General features: G+C 28.5%; 2 protein-coding genes across 2 annotated transcripts in view; one reads left to right on the forward strand and one right to left on the reverse strand.

Annotated features, from left to right (window-relative positions):
• LOC135129687 (uncharacterized) overlaps positions 1-18,725 on the reverse strand; it is a 284,314-nt gene that overhangs the window by 116,624 nt on the left and 148,965 nt on the right. The window lies entirely within an intron of this gene.
• LOC135129681 (acyl-CoA Delta-9 desaturase-like) overlaps positions 5,776-18,725 on the forward strand; it is a 51,614-nt gene continuing 38,664 nt past the window's right edge. The window contains exon 1 of the mRNA XM_064056922.1: positions 5,776-5,870. The gene's annotated coding sequence lies outside the window, so the exon portion shown is untranslated. The remainder of the gene's footprint in view (positions 5,871-18,725) is intronic.

The raw sequence follows: 18,725 nt of genomic DNA on the forward strand, positions 1-18,725 counted from the left end.
TAGAATTTTTAAGTTTTTTGATTTCTCGATTTATCGAGATTTGGATTTTCGATATTTTGATTGTCAATTTCTCAATTTATAAATTGTTCAATTTTTATCTTTTCGATTTTAGACTATTTCGGTTTCTCAATTGTTCGACTTTTCGACTCCACGATTTCTTGATCTTTTGATTTTTCGATTTCTCAATTTTTCAATTTTTTAATTTCTCAGTTTTTGAACATTTCAGTTTTGGGATTTTCCAGTTTACTTATTATTCAATTTTTCGATCTTACGATTTTGCAGGTTTTTGATTTTTCAATTTTTCGATTTTTTAAAGTTTCGATATTTCGACTTCACTTTTTTGATTTTTCGATTTCTCAATTTTTCGATTATTTAGGTTCTCAGTTTTTGGATGTTTCAATTTTGGGATTTTTCAGTTTTTCGATTCATCAGTTTTTCTTTCATGTTTCAGTTTTTCGATATTTCAGTTTTGAGATTTTTCAATATTTCTGTTCTTTGACTTTCCCACTTCTGGATTTTTCGATGTGTCGACTTTTGACTTTTTCGATTTTTAAATTTTAGATGTCTCAATTTTTTGGTATTTTAATTTTTCAATATTTAAAATTTTAGATTTTTCAATTTCTCGATTTTTCATTTTAGCTCTTCCATATTTCAATTTTTCAGATGTTTCGATTGCTTAATCTTTCGATATTTCGAATTCCTGGTTTTAGATTGTCTGTTTTTCAATTGTCGTTTTTTCCATTTTTCCATTTTTCCATTTTTAAATTTTAGATTTTTCAGTTTTTTGATATCTTAATTTTTCAATATTTAAAATTTTAGATTTTTCGATTTCTCGATTTTTCAATTTTTCAAATTTGATAATTAAACTGTCAATTTTTCGATTTTTCAATTAATCGATGTTTTGATTTTTCCCATTTCTTGACTTTGGACGATTTAGATATTCCTGTTTTACAATTCTTTGATTTTTCGATTTTTCATTTTTTAGTTTTTTAAGGTTTCGATTTTTCGACTTCCACGTTTTGGATTTTTCGATTGCTCAATTTTTCGACTTTTTAGGTTCTCAGTTTTTGGATATTTCAATTTTCGGATTTTTCAGGTTTTCCATTTCTCAGTTTTTCTTTCATTTTTCAGAGTTTGGATGTCTCAGTTTTGGGATTTTTCAATATTTCGATTTTTGACTCCTGGATTTTTCAATGTGTTGATTATTTTACTTTTTCGATTTTTCAATTTTTCGATTTTTAAATTTTCGATTTTTTAATTTTTAAAATTTTAGAATTTCCGATTTCTCGATGTTTCAGTTCAGTTCTTGGATATTTGAATTTTTCAAGTTTTCGAATTTTTCAAATGTTTCGATTTCTTAATCTTTTGATTTTTCGATTTCCCGGATTTAGATTTTCTGTTTTTCAATTGTCATTTTGTCAAATTTTCGATTTTTTAATTTTTCAAATTTGACTTTCGTAAACTCTCAATTTTTCGATTTTTCAATTTTTCAATTAATCGATGTTTTGATTTTCACATTTCTTTACCTTCGAGTGTTTCGATTTTCCTGTTCTTCAGTTTTTTAATTGTTTGATTTTTTAGGTTTTTGATTTTTCAATTTTTCGATTTTTTAAGGTTTCTATTTTTCGACTTCACTTTTTTGATTTTTAGATTTTTTAGTTTTTAGATATTTCAGTCTTAGGATTTTTCAATATTTCAATTCTTTGGCTTTTCTATGTTTGACTTCTGGATTTTTCGATGTGTCTACCTTTTTACTTTTTCGATTTTGCAATTTTTGGATTTTTAAATTTTAGATTTTTCAATCTTTTAATATTTTAATTTTTCAATATTTCTTAATCTTTGGATTTTTCGACTTTCTGGTTTTAGATGTTCTGTTTTTCAATTTTTCGATTTGTTAATTTTTCATTCTCGATTTATCGAGATTTGATTGTTCAGGTTTTCGATTTATCAGTTTTTAAATTTTTTATTTTGGCCGATTTCGGTTTCTCAGTTTTTCCAGTTTTCCATTTTTTCATATTTCAATTTATCAAATGTTTCGATTTCTTAATCTTTCGATTTTTCGACTTCCCGGTTTTAGATTTTCTGTTTTTCAATTGTCATTTTGTCAAATTTTCGATTTTTTAATTTTTCAAATTTGACTTTCATAAACTCTCAATTTTTCGATTTTTCAATTAATCGATGTTTTCATTTTCCCATTTCTTGACGTTCGAGTGTTTCGATTTTCCTGTTCTTCAGTTTTTTAATTTTTTGATTTTTCAGGTTTTTGATTTTTCAATTTTTCGATTTTTTTAATTTTCTATTTTTCGACATCACTTTTTTGATTTTTAGATTTTTCAGTTTTTAGATATTTCAGTTTTAGGATTTTTCAATATTTCAATTCTTCGGCTTTTCTATTTTTGACTTTTGGATTTTTCGATGTGTCTTCCTTTTACTTTTTCGATTTTTTAATTTTTGGATTTTTAAATTTTAGATTTTTCAATCTTTTGATATTTTAATTTTTCAATATTTCTTAATCTTTCGATTTTTCAACTTCCTGGTTTTAGATTTTCTGTTTTTCAATTTTTCGATTTGTTAAGTTTTCATTCCCGATTTATCGAGATTTTATTGTTCAGGTCAGGTCGATTTATCAGTTTTTCAATTTTTTTTTTTTTGGTCCATTTCGGTTTCTCAGTTTTTCCAGTTTTCCATTTTTTTGTTTTTCGATTTCTCGATTTTTCGTTGTTCGGTTTTTAAATGTTAGATTTTTAAATTTTACATTTTTTCGATTTTCTGATGTTTCATTTTTCGATTTTCAGTTCTTCGATATTTCGATTTTTCAAGGTTACGATTTTTCGATTAGTACATTTATCGACTTAAATTTGGCGCTTGTCTTTGGCGGTTGAGGACTCCAATGTCAATAAGGGTGGTTTTGCAAAATCAGCCTGTATGTCGCATCTACATTAATCCATGGCAATACTGTCTGTCAAAAAAAAAATATTCAATTTTCAAATTAATTTAGGTGTATTTATTAACGTAACTTAAACCACTGGGTTAAGTGACTTGGGGCTTGGGAAGACAATAAGAAAAAGTACTACGATTATAAACTAGAAACTGAAAGGTTCAATATTTATTTTTATGCTTCAGTGTTTGATTAGCGGTACAATTTTTACGGCTACCGCAACGACATCCTTATTTCAGATGGAATGTTGAGCAAAAAATGCTTAATTTTTTTTTTTTGCAGAAGTAGGTTTCTAGATTTTTACTTCCTAATTAAAAACCGCAAGATTTAGTAACAAAAAATTATTCGAAATTTCAGCATGATGTATATAAGTCTATTATTGTTTAGGAGTAGGTCAAATAACGACAATTTATTATAGACAAAGTGAAAAATATATTTTTTTTATTCTGGTGCTTTATGAATCCGCCTTGTTTGTTTTTATTATTATTATTATTATTAAATTTTTGTTTTTTAAACCTTCGCCTTGTTTAGTCACGATATTGTGCACTTATTAATAAGACTGTTCTAGACGATCAATATCAACTTATATTTTTGCATTTTTAACAACTGTCGGAAGTGGGTACATTATGACCTCAAAATTTGACCGTTCTACGCGTACTACGACCTTTAACCTTCAATGTTTGTCATTAAGTATGTTTAATCAATTATATGGTTAGAATTAATTAAAAAAATAAGGTATTTAGCACACACCTAAGTTTTTGTAGAGAATTTTAAGTCGAGTTTTGTTCAAATGCATTTGACTCGTGACTTCACTTGACCTAAACTTACTTACTTACTTATTCTGCCACTTTAATTTTTGATTTACATTCTGTAAAAAAAATGCATTGCATTGCAAATATTTGACTTGTTGATTTATTATAATTATAAGCCCACCAAACAGTCCTTGTTTGTTTAAGTTGATGGCAGGCAACCAGTTATACATCATCGATCCATCAAGTTGTCTAACTTTAATGGATAGAGTTATTCCAAAATAGAAAAATTAAGTTATGTAATTATCCATTTGGATAGTTTAAACATCAGCATCTTGACACTCACATTTTATGGAACGTTACTTTAATTATTAACTGATTTAACGTATCCAAAACAAAGTTTGTAAATTTCGATGCGTTATCTTATTATAATTTGCAATTATTTTTAAATTCCGAAAACTCACTTCCGCCTGGACAAAAATTTGTTAACCAAACCTCAAGGTTTTCAATTTTTTCCATGTCAGCGTCGATGTTTTGACCAAACAAGAACAAACAAAAAACGCCGATTTAATCTTTTTATCCAATTATTTATAATATTTTTCCTGTAAAACAAGATTATGACTTAGCAGATTTGCATATTTGCTTATGTATTCCGACTTTTGGATCAATAAATATAAATCAACTGTAGCTGGTTTTCTTCATTTTTGCGGGAGCGTTCTATAAATAATACCAGAACGAAAAAGGTTTCCTATGGTTGTGTTTCTATGTACTGAATTAATTTTGAAATCGATTTTATTTGGTCGAACTTGTTGATTTTACGATTATGCTTTATTTAATATTCTAATTAATGACCACAGGACGGGTATAACCACATTTGTTTACGTCTATGGTGGACTTTGATTGCAAAAACTATGAAAATAGCCGCAATAAATGGAGTAATAACGATTAATGCACAACATGCATCATACATTAGAGAAATATAATAAAGGAAAAGTCTCGACACACTTACTTCAGTATTAAAATCAATATTATATAGCTTGCGATAAGATCTTTCGATCTATAAAATAACAATAAAGTGTATTCAAAATCATGCCGAACTTCTGCGGAAGATGCGGTAGGTGTATTTTTTTCTGCATGATTCAAAAACGAAAAATGATTTGTTGTGTTGTTAACGCATATTACGTTATCTAGATCGGAATACAATACATCAACAATCTGCAGAATCATGTTGTTGTTGATTCGAATACAAGTTTATTTGCATTTTTTTGTATTGTTTTATTGCAATTTGAAACTCATTGACGTTACAGGTGACTCTGTTTGTACAACTAGCGAGTTCTAATAAGTTGACATTGTGATAAAATTGTTTAATACGCTCCTGCCAACTTCAACCAACGCCATTCACTTTAAAATTGAGGTTATCAGAGTAAAAACAGAAGTGTGCATAACTGATAATCCGGGAAAACAAACTTGCATTTTCCAAGTTATCACAACGTGATCAGTCCCCGATTGGCGATAAAATCAATTAAAATCAAATCACCTCTGACTAGTTGTGTTTAATTAATACTCACTATCATTATCGGCTAGCCACCGGTTTTTATTTCAATGGTAAAAAATTACGCTGATTAGAAACCCGAGCAATAGTGAGCCTTACGGCAGAAATATTTAAAACCGTGGCTTCATAATGAAAATAAATATTTCCTTGGCGATTAGAACGGTAATTATCACCGTGAGATTACCAATCCAGCAGAAATTATGTTGTGGTAATGTAATTTTATGAGTCTGCGTGTATGAAAAATAAAATTCAGCACAACACAGCATTAAAGTTAGTTACTTAATTGGAGGACTCTGATGTGATTATTCTCACGTGAAGCTCTTATCTAATTCGTCTAAAACGACTGAATCGTCACGTAGATTGTGCAAATATTGTTGTACCTAGTCGTATTTTGGTTATAAATATTTCTGGTCGAGAGCTTTCAATGAGAGCTTTTCCAGATTTATTGTTTCAAAGATTTTGTATATTAGTGCTTTCAGTGTTGAATGTTGGAAAGTGCACGTGCTAGATCTTAGAATAGACTAAAATAGAACAATATTTTTTGCACAAGGCGAGTAATTTAAAATGTTAATTTGAGTTATAAGTAATTAATAAGAAAAGCTGTGGTGTATTCTACTGTACTTGAGGCGAGGTAAGTTCTGTCTAAATAACATAGACCGGTTTCTGTCCAATTTTTACAAGTGTTGGATGTTTTCGCGACGTTTCATAACCGTTACACTATGAAAAAGTAGATCTCCCGTTTTCGTCTTACTTAGTAATTGACTGCACTGAAATTTTGCCATCAAGTCAGGTTGATGAGGTTACTTCAAAATTTATTTTTATATGTATTTACTGTGTTTTTGGAATGTTTGTAAAGTAAGTTTGAAATATTGAAAAGTGACTCATTTAACTGTATTAATTTCTTCAGTTCTACAATTTTGTCAAATAAATGTTATGTAAGTTAAAAAAAAAGTAACAGTGTACCTATGGTCTATGAATCCGTGCTGAATTTTTATCTTCGACATCGAAATTTTTGTGGAAAAATAAAACAAAATTGAATTACAATTTTTCGATTTCTTGATTTCTCGATTTTTAGTTTACTTAATTTTTCGATATTTCAGTTATTATTACAATTTTTGCAATTTAAAACAAAATTCATTTTTACATTTCTCAATTTCTCTATTAATCAATTCTTTGATTTTTCGATTTTTCCTCTTTCCAATTTATCGATTTTTCAGTTTTTCGATTTCTCAAGTTTTCGTTGTTCCAATTTTGGGATTTTTCAATATCTCCAATTTTTTAATTTAAAATTTTTCACTTTTTTGATATATCGATTTCTCGATCTTTCGATTTTTAAAATTTCTGATTTTTCGAATTTTGAATATTTTGATTTATCGTTTTTTTAAGTTAAAATATGTATTTCAGTTTTAAATTTTCCGATTTTTTAATTTCGAATTCTCGGCTTTTCCATTTTTCAATTTTTTATTTCAAGTTTTTAGATTTTTAAAATTCTCCATTTTTCGATTTTATGTTTTGTTATGCTTCGATCTCCCGATTTTAACCTTTTTAACGTGTATTCCAATTTTTCGATTTTAGAATTTTCGATTTCTTACATCTCGATTTTTCGTTTTTTCGATTTTAAAATGTTTTTACTTTTCGTTCTTTTTTTCAAGTTTTCGATTTCTCAATTTTTCAACATTTCAATTTTGAGAATGTCTATATTTTTCAGTTTTTTGATATTTTCATTTTTCAGCTTTTTAAATTTTGATTTTTCGACTTACCGGAAATCGATTTTTGGGTTTTTCAATTTTTCGACTTTTCAGTTTTGAGATTTTTCAATTTGTCGATTTTTTGGTTTTTCATTTCTTCAGTTTTTCGGTTTTTCAAGTTTTCGAATTTTTAAATTTAAAATTTTTCAATTTTTCGATTTTATTTTTTTACGTTCCGAATACCCGATTTTAATTTTTTTTATGCTTTTCAATTTTTGGTTTTTCTAAATTTTCATTTCTCAATTTCTCGATTTTTCGACTTTTTGATTTTGTGTTTTTTTTAAATGTTAAATTTTTCGTTATTGTAATTTTTCTATTTTTTAAATTTTAGATATTTAGATTTTTCGACATCTTGAATTCTCGATCTTTTTTCAGTTTGAATTCCTCGGTTTTTCGATTTTCTAAAATTTCAATTTTTCAATCTTTCGATTTTTGAAAATTTTCGATTTCTCGATTTTTCAGTTTTTGATTTTCCAACTTTTAGATGTTTCAAATTTTAGAGTTTGCAAATTTCACGAGTTTACAGTTTTTAATTTCGTAAATTTTTGATTTGCAATTTTTCCTGTGGGTTTTTAATTTTCTTTATTTTTTCAATTTTCTGCTTTCAATTTTCCGTTTTTTTAATTTTTCATTTGCCGTTTTTCTAGTTTTCATTTTAATTATGTAACACTCTTAATAATTATAATTTTTAAAGTTGTTCACTTTTTCAATTTTTCGGTGTTTGAATGTCACAGTTTTTGGACTTTACAATTTTCAAGATTCTATAATTTTTCGATTTTACAATTTTTGGATTTTCCAATTTTTCAATTCGAATGGTTTTTCTTCTTTCCCATTCTTCGATTCATTAATTTTTTTTTAGATTTTTAAGTTTCTCGGTTTTTAGTTTTTCATTGTTTCAATTTTTCATTTTTTCGAGTTTTTAACTTTTCGAATAAACAAAATCGAAAAATTATAAAATAGAAAAATTGTAAAACTGAAAAAGTACAAAATGAAAGCTTCGAAATATAAAAAAATTGGAAATCATGAACTTAAAAAATCAAAGATTGAAAATGTAAAAAATTGAATAAACAAAAAATTATAAAATCCAAAGAAACATTGAAAAAATAAAGATAATGGAAAAACGAAAAATTGTGATATAAAATCAAGAAAATGAAATTTACAAAATCGGGAAAATGAAAATATCGAAAATCTGAAAAATATAGAAATTGAAAAATTCCCAAAATTGCGATGTTTAAAATTGAGATAGCGAAAACTTAAAAATCGAGAAATCGAAAAATTTTTAAAATTGATAATTGAGATATGAGAAATCGAAAATTCCAAAAATGGAAAAATTGAAACACAATAAAAAATTAAAATCGGGAAATCGAAACATAAAGATTATAAAAGGGAAAAATGAAAAATTTAAAAAATCGAAAATTTAAAATATACATATACTAGAAAAATCGAAAATTTTGAAAATCGAAAAACCAAGAAATCCAAATCGAAAACTTGAGACTTCAAAAGATCGAGAAATCGAAATAGGCCGAAATCGGAAAATTCAAAATTGAAATATTTACTTAAAAAAAAGATAAACGGAAAAATCGAAAAACTCAAAAAAATCGATAAACAAAAAATAAAAAAAAAATCTCAAAAAAATGAGAAACAGAAAATTCCAAAAAGCGAAAAATTGAAATACAGATTAAAAAGTTTAAAAAATCGAAGTTAAAAAATCGTAAAAACAAATTCCATTCGATTTTCCTTTTTATCGATTTTGTAATTTTTTTTTCTTCAATTTTTTCCAATTTTTTAATTTTCCGATTTTTCAATTTTTCGAATTTTCTACTTTCCGAATAAATACAATGGAAAAGTTATAAAATAGAAAAATTGTAAAATTGAAAACTCAAAATGAAAAAACGCAAAAGTATAAAATGAAGGCTTCGAGAAATCTAAAAACTTGAGAAATTGAAGAAACGGAAAATTCAAAAATCGAAAGATTAAAAATTGAGAAACTTAAAGATCGAAAAATTGCGGTCGAAAACACGAAAATTATTGTAAAATCTAAATGTTGAAAATTGGAAAATCGAGGAATTGAAAATTTGAAAAATTGAATAAACGAAAAATTGTGATATCAAATCTAGAAAATGAAAATTACAAAATCGGGAAAATGAAAATATCGAAAATCTGAAAAATATAGAAATTGAGAAATTCCCAAAATTGCGATGTTTAAAATTGAGATAGCGAAAACTTAAAAATCGAGAAATCGAAAAATTTTTAAAATTGATAACTGAGATATGAGAAATCAAAATTCCGAAAATGGAAAAATTGAAACACAATAAAAAATTAAAATCGGGAAATCGAAACATAAAGATTATAAAAGGGAAAAATGAAAAATTTAAAAAATCGAAAATTTAAAATATATACTAGAAAAATCGAAAATTTTGAAAATCGAAAAACCAAGAAATCCAAATCGAAAATTTGAGACTTCAAAAGATCGAGAAATCGAAATAGGCCGAAATCGGAAAATTCAAAATTGAAATATTTACTTAAAAAAAAGATAAACGGAAAAATCGAAAAACTCAAAAAAATCGATAAACAAAAAATAAAAAAAAATCTCAAAAAAATGAGAAACAGAAAATTCCAAAAAGCGAAAAATTGAAATACAGATTAAAAAGTTTAAAAAATCGAAGTTAAAAAATCGTAAAAACAAATTCCATTCGATTTTCCTTTTTATCGATTTTGCAATTTTTTGTTTCTTCAATTTTTTCCAATTTTTTAATTTTCCGATTTTTCAATTTTTCGAATTTTCTACTTTCCGAATAAATACAATGGAAAAGTTATAAAATAGAAAAATTGTAAAATTGAAAACTCAAAATGAAAAAACACAAAAGTATAAAATGAAGGCTTCGAGAAATCTAAAAACTTGAGAAATTGAAGAAACGGAAAATTCAAAAATCGAAAGATTAAAAATTGAGAAACTTGAAGATCGAAAAATTGCGGTCGAAAACACGAAAATTATTGTAAAATCTAAATATTGAAAATTGGAAAATCGAGGAATTGAAAATGTGAAAAATTGAATAAACGAAAAATTGTGATATCAAATCTAGAAAATGAAAATTACAAAATCGGGAAAATGAAAATATCGAAAATCTGAAAAATATAGAAATTGAAAAATTCCCAAAATTGCGATGTTTAAAATTGAGATAGCGAAAACTTAAAAATCGAGAAATCGAAAAAATTTTAAAATTGATAACTGAGATATGAGAAATCGAAAATTCCAAAAATGGAAAAATTGAAACACATTAAAAAATTAAAATCGGGAAATCGAAACATAAAGATTATAAAAGGGAAAAATGAAAAATTTAAAAAATCGAAAATTTAAAATATATACTAGAAAAATCGAAAATTTTGAAAATCGAAAAACCAAGAAATCCAAATCGAAAACTTGAGACTTCAAAAGATCGAGAAATCGAAATAGGCCGAAATCGGAAAATTCAAAATTGAAATATTTACTTGAAAAAAAGATAAACGGAAAAATCGAAAAACTCAAAAAAATCGATAAACCTAGATATGAGAAACAGAAAATTCCAAAAATCGAAAAATTGAAATACAGATTAAAAAGTTTAAAAAACCGAAGTTAAAAAATCGTAAAAACAAATTCCATTCGATTTTCCGTTTTATCGATTTTGCAATTTTTTGTTTCTTCAATTTTTTCCAATTTTTTTAATTTTCCGATTTTTCAATTTTTCGAATTTTCTACTTTCCGAATAAACACAATGGAAAAGTTATAAAATAGAAAAATTGTAAAATTGAAAACTCAAAATGAAAAAACGCAAAAGTATAAAATGAAGGCTTCGAGAAATCTAAAAACTTGAGAAATTGAAGAAACGGAAAATTCAAAAATCGAAAGATTAAAAATTGACAAACTTAAAGATCGAAAAATTGCGGTCGAAAACACGAAAATTATTGTAAAATCTAAATATTTAAAATTGGAAAATCGAGGAATTGAAAATGTGAAGAATTGAATAAACGAAAAATTGTGATATCGAATCGAGAAAATGAAAATTAAAAAATCGGGAAAATGGTATAAAAAAAGAAGAACTTGAAACAACATCATTACGCCGAATATGTTCATTGCGCTACACATAATCTCAATTTAGTCCTTAATGATTCTGTTAAGAATGTACCAGGAATTTCCGCATTTTATGATTTAATAAATGCTATATACATCTATTTCAGTGAGAGTTTACCGAGATGGCAAGAACAACAACAACATTGATATGAAAGAAAATGATAAGTGTGTTATAAAAAAACTTTAAAAAAGTTATGCCCCACCAGATGGTCATCGAGATTTGATTCTCTAATTGCCATTAGATATAATCTCTCAACAGTTCTGAGCTGAAATTATTTTAACATCAAAAAAGAAAAGTAAAATAGATGAAGCGGTAGCTCTTCGTAAAAAAATGGATTCATTTGAATTTGTTGCTCTATTAGTATTTCAATGCAAAATTTTAGAAAATGTTAATTTGGTCTCAAAAACTTTACAGAGTTCAAATATTACTTTAGATGAGGCTTGTAAATGGATGGAACATCTAAAAGACAAATTTCAAAGTATACGTGACAATTTTGAACAAATAATGGAGGAATCAAGGAAATGTGCTGATACCTGGAAAATTAACAATTCTTTTTCAAATAAACGTATAAAAAAGTAAAACTGTTTCATGACGAATTATGTGAAGATACCGTTTTCAAAGATCCCACTGAAAAATTTAAAACAACCGTTTTCTATCCTGCTCTTGATATTTTAAATATTCAAATTAAAGATAGGTTTGAAAAACGTCAGAAACTATTTTTCTTTTCTGGAACCACAGGAAATGTTGAATAGTACAGACGAAAATTTGTGGAGGCAGCATCAAAGTTGGCAAATAAATACGAAGAAGATATTTCTAGTGCAATCTGTGGGCAAATCGTTAGTTTTAAAAACATTGTTGTTGGTGAAATTATTCAGCAAAAAATAACTAAAATTACACATATTGCTAAGTTTCTGTTTATGGACAATATTTTTTTAACGGCAGAAAGATCTTTTTCTAAATTAAAATTAATTAAATCATATTTGCGAAGCACGATGAGTCAAAAACGATTAACCAACTTGGCTGTGTTGAGCATTGAGTGTGATCGATCCCAAAAATTAGATCTCGACAGTGTCATACGCGAATTTATGAACTCTGGACAACGTCGAATGAAGCTAGTATAATCAATTAACAATTTTTAAAAATTATTATGATTTGTAAATCTGTGTTATTCGGCGCCACTACTGGTAAACCAGTAATTTCATATTAATTTTATATTACTTTTTAAATTTGGTGTATAGGGGCGCTTATTATAAACTGCGGGGGGGCGCAGTGGAATTAGCTACGCCACTGTTTATACCAATCTAATTTCTTCAAATTATTTTTTTCTTCTCTATCTTAGCAAGTTTCTGCCCCGCCCACCCACCCTTTTTTTTTCTTTGAGGATATGTCATTTACCAAAATCAATCTTATCTTAAAGCCCCGCCCACCCGCCCTCTATTTTTTCAGAGGGTATGTCGTTTTCCACAGTCAGTCTTATCTTAATGAGTACTAGCCCCGCCCACCCGCCCTCTATTTTCTTAGAGGATATGTCATTTATCAAAATCAATCTTATCTTCTTTTAAGTAACAATATAATTTTTGCTAATAGTTGTGTCTATGAAAGTAAATTAATAACAAAAAATGAGTCTCTAGAAAACGAGCACAGCGAGCCCGTTCAGGTCACACAAACTTCAGTGATCATATTCATTTTGAAGGTTCACATTATTCTTAGACAACAAAAATCTCTTATGAATTTAGTTTCTCAGGGACAGTGAAGTGTCATTTTATAATAATTCCTAAACGTGCTCGCTGCGCTCGCGTTCTGATTGTTGCTATTTTTAATAACTTAGTCGCAAAAAAAAAATGAACCGTTAAAGAAGCTCTTCGGGTTTTATTGCAATCATAAATTTCCAATATCTCTGTGAACCTTAATACTTAAAAAAATATAAGCAATATGATGCGAGCGCAGAGAGCACGTTCAGGTTGTATGAGTTCCAGATCCAGAGTCATAAATATTTTTTAGAGACACTTCTTTTAAGTAACAATATAATTTTTGCTAAGAGTTGTGTCTATGAAAGTAAATTAATAACAAAAAATGAATCTCCAGAATACGAGCACAGCGAGTCCGTTCAGGTCACACAAACTTCAGTGATCATATTCATTTTCAAGGTTCACATTATTCTTAGACAACAAAAATCTTTTATGAATTTAACTTCTCAGGGACACTGAAGTGTCATTTTATAATAATTCCTAAAAGTGCTCGCTGCGCTCGCATTTTGATTGTTGCTATTTTTAATAATTTAGTCTAAATAAAAAATACAAATGAACCGTTAAAGAAGCTCATCGGGTTTTATTGCAATCATAAATTTTTAACATCTCTGTGAACCTTATTACTTAAAAAAATATATGCAATATGATGCGAGCGCAGAGAGCACGTTCAGGTTGTATGAGTTCCAGATCCAGAGTCATAAATATTTTTTAGAGACTCTTTTTTTAAATATCAATATAATTTTTCCTAATAGTTGTGTCTATGAAAGTAAATTAATAACAAAAAATGAATCTCTAGAATACGAGTACAGCGAGCCCGTTCAAGTCACACAAACTTCAGTGATCATATCTATTTTGAAGGTTTACATTATTCTTAGTCAACAAAAACCCTTTATGAATTAAGCTTCTCAGGGACGCTGAAGTGTCATTTTATAATAATTCCTAAACGTGCTCGCTGCGCTCGCGTTCTGATTGTTACTATTTTTAATAATTTAATGTCAAAAAAAAAATACAAAGGAACCGTTAAAGAAGCTCTTCGGGTTTTATTGCAATCATAAATTTCTAATATCTCTGTGAACCTTATTACTTAAAAAAATATAAGCAATATGATGCGAGCGCAGAGAGCACGTTCAGGTTGTATGAGTTCCAGATCCAGAGTCATAAATATTTTTTAGAGACACTTCTTGTAAGTAACAATATAATTTTTGCTAGTGGTTGTGCTTATGAAAGTAAATTAATAACAAAAAATGAATCTCTAGAATACGAGCACAGCGAGCTCGTTCAGGTCACACAAACTTCAGTGATCATATTCATTTTGAAGGTTCACATTATTCTTAGACAACAAAAATCTCTTATGAATTTAGCTTCTCAGGGACACTGAAGTGTCATTTTATAATTATTCCTAAACGTGCTCGCTGCGCTCGCATTTTGATAGTTGCTATTTTTAATAATTTAGTCTCAAAAAAATTTACAAATGAACTGTTAAAGAAGCTCTTCGGGTTTTATTGCAATAATAAATTTCCAATATCTCTGTGAACCTTATTACTTAAAAAAAATATAAGCAATATGATGCGGGCGCAGAGAGCACGTTCAGGTTGTATGAGTTCCAGATCCAGAGTCATAAATATTTTTTAGAGACACTTCTTTTAAGTAACACTAGAATTTTTGCTATAGTTGTGTCTATGAAAGTAAATTAATAACAAAAAATGAATCGCTAGAATACGAGCACAGCGAGCCCGTTCAGGTCACACAAACTTCAGTGATCATATTCATTTTGAAGGTTCACATTATTCTTAGACAACAAAAATCTTTTATGAATTTAGCTTCTCAGGGACACTGAAGTGTCATTTTGTAATAATTCCTAAACGTGCTCGCTGCGCTCGCATTCTGATTGTTGCTATTTTTAATAATTTAGTGTCAAAAAAAAATTACAAATGAAGCGTTAAAGAAGCTCTTCGGGTTTTATTGCAATCATAAATTTCTAATATTTCTGTGAACATTAATACTTAAAAAAATATAAGCAATATGATGCGGGCGCAGAGAGCACGTTCAGGTTGTATGAGTTCCAGATCCAGAGTCATAAATATTTTTTAGAGACACTTTTTTTAAATAACAATATAATTTTTGCTAAAAAGTGTCTATGAAAGTAAATTAATAACCAAAAATGTATCTCAAGAATACGAGCACAGCGAGCCCGTTCAGGTCACACAAACTTCAGTGATCATATTCATTTTGAAGGTTCACATTATTGTTAGACAACAAAAATCTCTTATGAATTTAGCTTCTCAGGGACACTGAAGTGTCATTTTATAATAATTCCTAAACGTGCTCGCTGCGCTCGCGTTCTGATTGTTGCTATTTTTAATAATTTAGTCTCAAAAAAAATACAAATGAACCGTTAAAAAAGCTCTTCGGGTTTCATTGCAATCATAAATTTCTAATATCTCTATGAACCTTAATACTTAATAAAATATAAGCAATATGATGCGAGCGCAGAGAGCACGTTCAGGTTGTATGAGTTCCAGATCCAGAGTAATAAATATTTTTTAGAGACGCTTCTTTTAAGTAACAATATAATTTTTGCTAATAGTTGTGTCTATGAAAGTAAATTAATAACAAAAAATGAGTCTCTAGAAAACGAGCACAGCGAGCCCGTTCAGGTCACACAAACTTCAGTGATCATATTCATTTTGAAGGTTCACATTATTCTTAGACAACAAAAATCTTTTATGAATTTAGCTTCTCATGGAAACTGAAGTGTCATTTTATAATAATTCCTAAACGTGCTCGCTGCGCTCGCGTTCTGATTGTTGCTATTTTTAATAATTTAGTCTCAAAAAAAAAACAAATGAACCGTTAAAGAAGCTCTTCGGGCTTAATTGTAATAATAAATTTCCAATATCTTTGTGAACCTTATTACTTAAAAAAATATAAGCAATATGATGCGAGCGCAGAGAGCACGTTCAGGTTGTATGAGTTCCAGATCCAGAGTCATAAATATTTTTAGAGACACTTCTTTTAAGTAACAACATCATTTTTGCTAATAGTTGTGTCTATGAAAGTAAATTAATAACAAAAAATGAATCTATAGAATACGAGCACAGCGAGCCCGTTCAGGTCACACAAACTTCAGTGATCATATTCATTTTCAAGGTTCACATTATTCTTAGACAACAAAAATCTTTTATGAATTTAGCTTCTCGGAGACACTGAAGTGTCATTTTATAATAATTCCTAAACGTGCTTGCTGTGCTCGCATTCCGATTGTTGCTATTTTTAATAATTTAGTCTCAAAAAAAAAATACAAATGAACCGTTAAAGAAGCTTTTCGGGTTTTATTGCAATCATAAATTTCTAATATCTCTGTGAACCTTATTACTTAAAAAAATTTAAGCAATATGATGCGAGCGCAGAGAGCACGTTCAGGTTGTATGAGTTCCAGATCCAGAGTCATAAATATTTTTTACAGACACTTCTTTTAAGTAACAGTAGAATTTTTGCTAATAGTTGTGTCTATGACAATAAATTAATAACAAAAACTGGATCTCTAGAATACGAGCACAGCGAGCCCGTTCAGGTCACACAAACTTCAGTGATCATATTCATTTTGAAGGTTCACCTTATTCTTAGACAACAAAAATCTTTTATGAATTTAGCTTCTCAGGGACACTGAAGTGTCATTTTATAATAATTCCTAAACGTGCTCGCTGCGCTCGCGTTCTGATTGTTGCTATTTTTAATAATTTAGTCTCAAAAAAAAATACCAAGGAACCGTTAAAAAGCTCTTCGGGTTTTATTGCAATCATAAATTTCTAATATCTCTGTGAACCTTATTACTTAAAAAAATATAAGCAATATGAAGCGAGCGCAGAGAGCACGTTCAGGTTGTATGAGTTCCAGATCCAGAGTCATAAATATTTTTTAGAGACACTTCTTTTAAATAACAATATAATTTTTGCTAAGAGTTGTGTCTATGAAAGTAAATTAATAACAAAAAATGAATCTCTAGAATACGAGCACAGCGAGCTTGTTCAAGTCACACAAACTTCAGTGATCATATTCATTTTGAAGGTTCACATTATTCTTAGACAACAAAAATCTTTTATGAATTTAGCTTCTCAGGGACGCTGAAGTGTCATTTTATAATAATTCCTAAACGTGCTCGCTGCGCTCGCGTTCTGATTGTTGCTATTTTTAATAATTTAGACGCAAAAAAAAATACAAATGAACTGTTAAAGAAGCTCTTCGGGTTTTATTGCAATAATAAATTTCCAATATCTATGTGAACCTTATTACTTAAAAAAAATATAAGCAATATGATGCGAGCGCAGAGAGCACGTTTAGGTTGTATGAGTTCCAGATCCAGAGTCATAAATATTTTTTAGAGACACTTCTTTTAAGTAACACTAGAATTTTTGCTATAGTTGTGTCTATGAAAGTAAATTAATAACAAAAAATGAATCGCTAGAATACGAGCACAGCGAGCCCGTTCAGGTCACACAAACTTCAGTGATCATATTCATTTTGAAGGTTCACATTATTCTTAGACAACAAAAATCTTTTATGAATTTAGCTTCTCAGGGACACTGAAGTGTCATTTTGTAATAATTCCTAAACGTGCTCGCTGCGCTCGCATTCTGATTGTTGCTATTTTTAATAATTTAGTGTCAAAAAAAAATTACAAATGAAGCGTTAAAGAAGCTCTTCGGGTTTTATTGCAATCATAAATTTCTAATATTTCTGTGAACATTAATACTTAAAAAAATATAAGCAATATGATGCGGGCGCAGAGAGCACGTTTAGGTTGTATGAGTTCCAGATCCAGAGTCATAAATATTTTTTAGAGACACTTCTTTTAAGTAACACTAGAATTTTTGCTATAGTTGTGTCTATGAAAGTAAATTAATAACAAAAAATGAATCTCTAGAATACGAGCACAGCGAGCCCGTTCAAGTCACACAAACTTCAGTGATCATATCTATTTTGAAGGTTTACATTATTCTTAGTCAACAAAAACCTTTTATGAATTAAGCTTCTCAGGGACGCTGAAGTGTCATTTTATAATAATTCCTAAACGTGCTCGCTGCGCTCGCGTTCTGATTGTTACTATTTTTAATAATTTAATTTCAAAAAAAAAATACAAAGGAACCGTTAAAGAAGCTCTTCGGGTTTTATTGCAATCATAAATTTCCAATATCTCTGTGAACCTTAATACTTAAAAAAATATAAGCAATATGATTCGAGCGCAGAGAGCACGTTCAGGTTGTATGAGTTCCAGATCCAGAGTCATAAATATTTTTAGAGACACTTCTTTTAAGTGACAATATAATTTTTGCTAGTGGTTGTGTCTATGAAAGTAAATTAATAACAAAAAATGAATCGCTAGAATACGAGCACAGCGAGCCCGTTCAGGTCACACAAACTTCAGTGATCATATTCATTTTGAAGGTTCACCTTATTCTTAGACAACAAAAATCTTTTATGAATTTAGCTTCTCAGGGACACTGAAGTGTCATTTTATAATAATTCCTAAACGTGCTCGCTGCGCTCGCGTTCTGATTGTTGCTATTTTTAATAATTTAGTCTCAAAAAAAAATACCAAGGAACCGTTAAAAAGCTCTTCGGGTTTTATTGCAATCATAAATTTCTAATATCTCTGTGAACCTTATTACTTAAAAAAATATAAGCAATATGAAGCGAGCGCAGAGAGCACGTTCAGGTTGTATGAGTTCCAGATCCAGAGTCATAAATATTTTTTAGAGACACTTCTTTTAAATAACAATATAATTTTTGCTAAGAGTTGTGTCTATGAAAGTAAATTAATAACAAAAAATGAATCTCTAGAATACGAGCACAGCGAGCTTGTTCAAGTCACACAAACTTC

This window comes from Zophobas morio, unplaced genomic scaffold (genome assembly GCF_036711695.1).
Source record: "Zophobas morio isolate AGI-343-1 ecotype UQ-CSIRO unplaced genomic scaffold, CSIRO_AGI_Zmor_V1 ptg000016l, whole genome shotgun sequence".
In the NCBI taxonomy this organism is placed as follows: Eukaryota; Metazoa; Arthropoda; class Insecta; order Coleoptera; family Tenebrionidae; genus Zophobas; species Zophobas morio.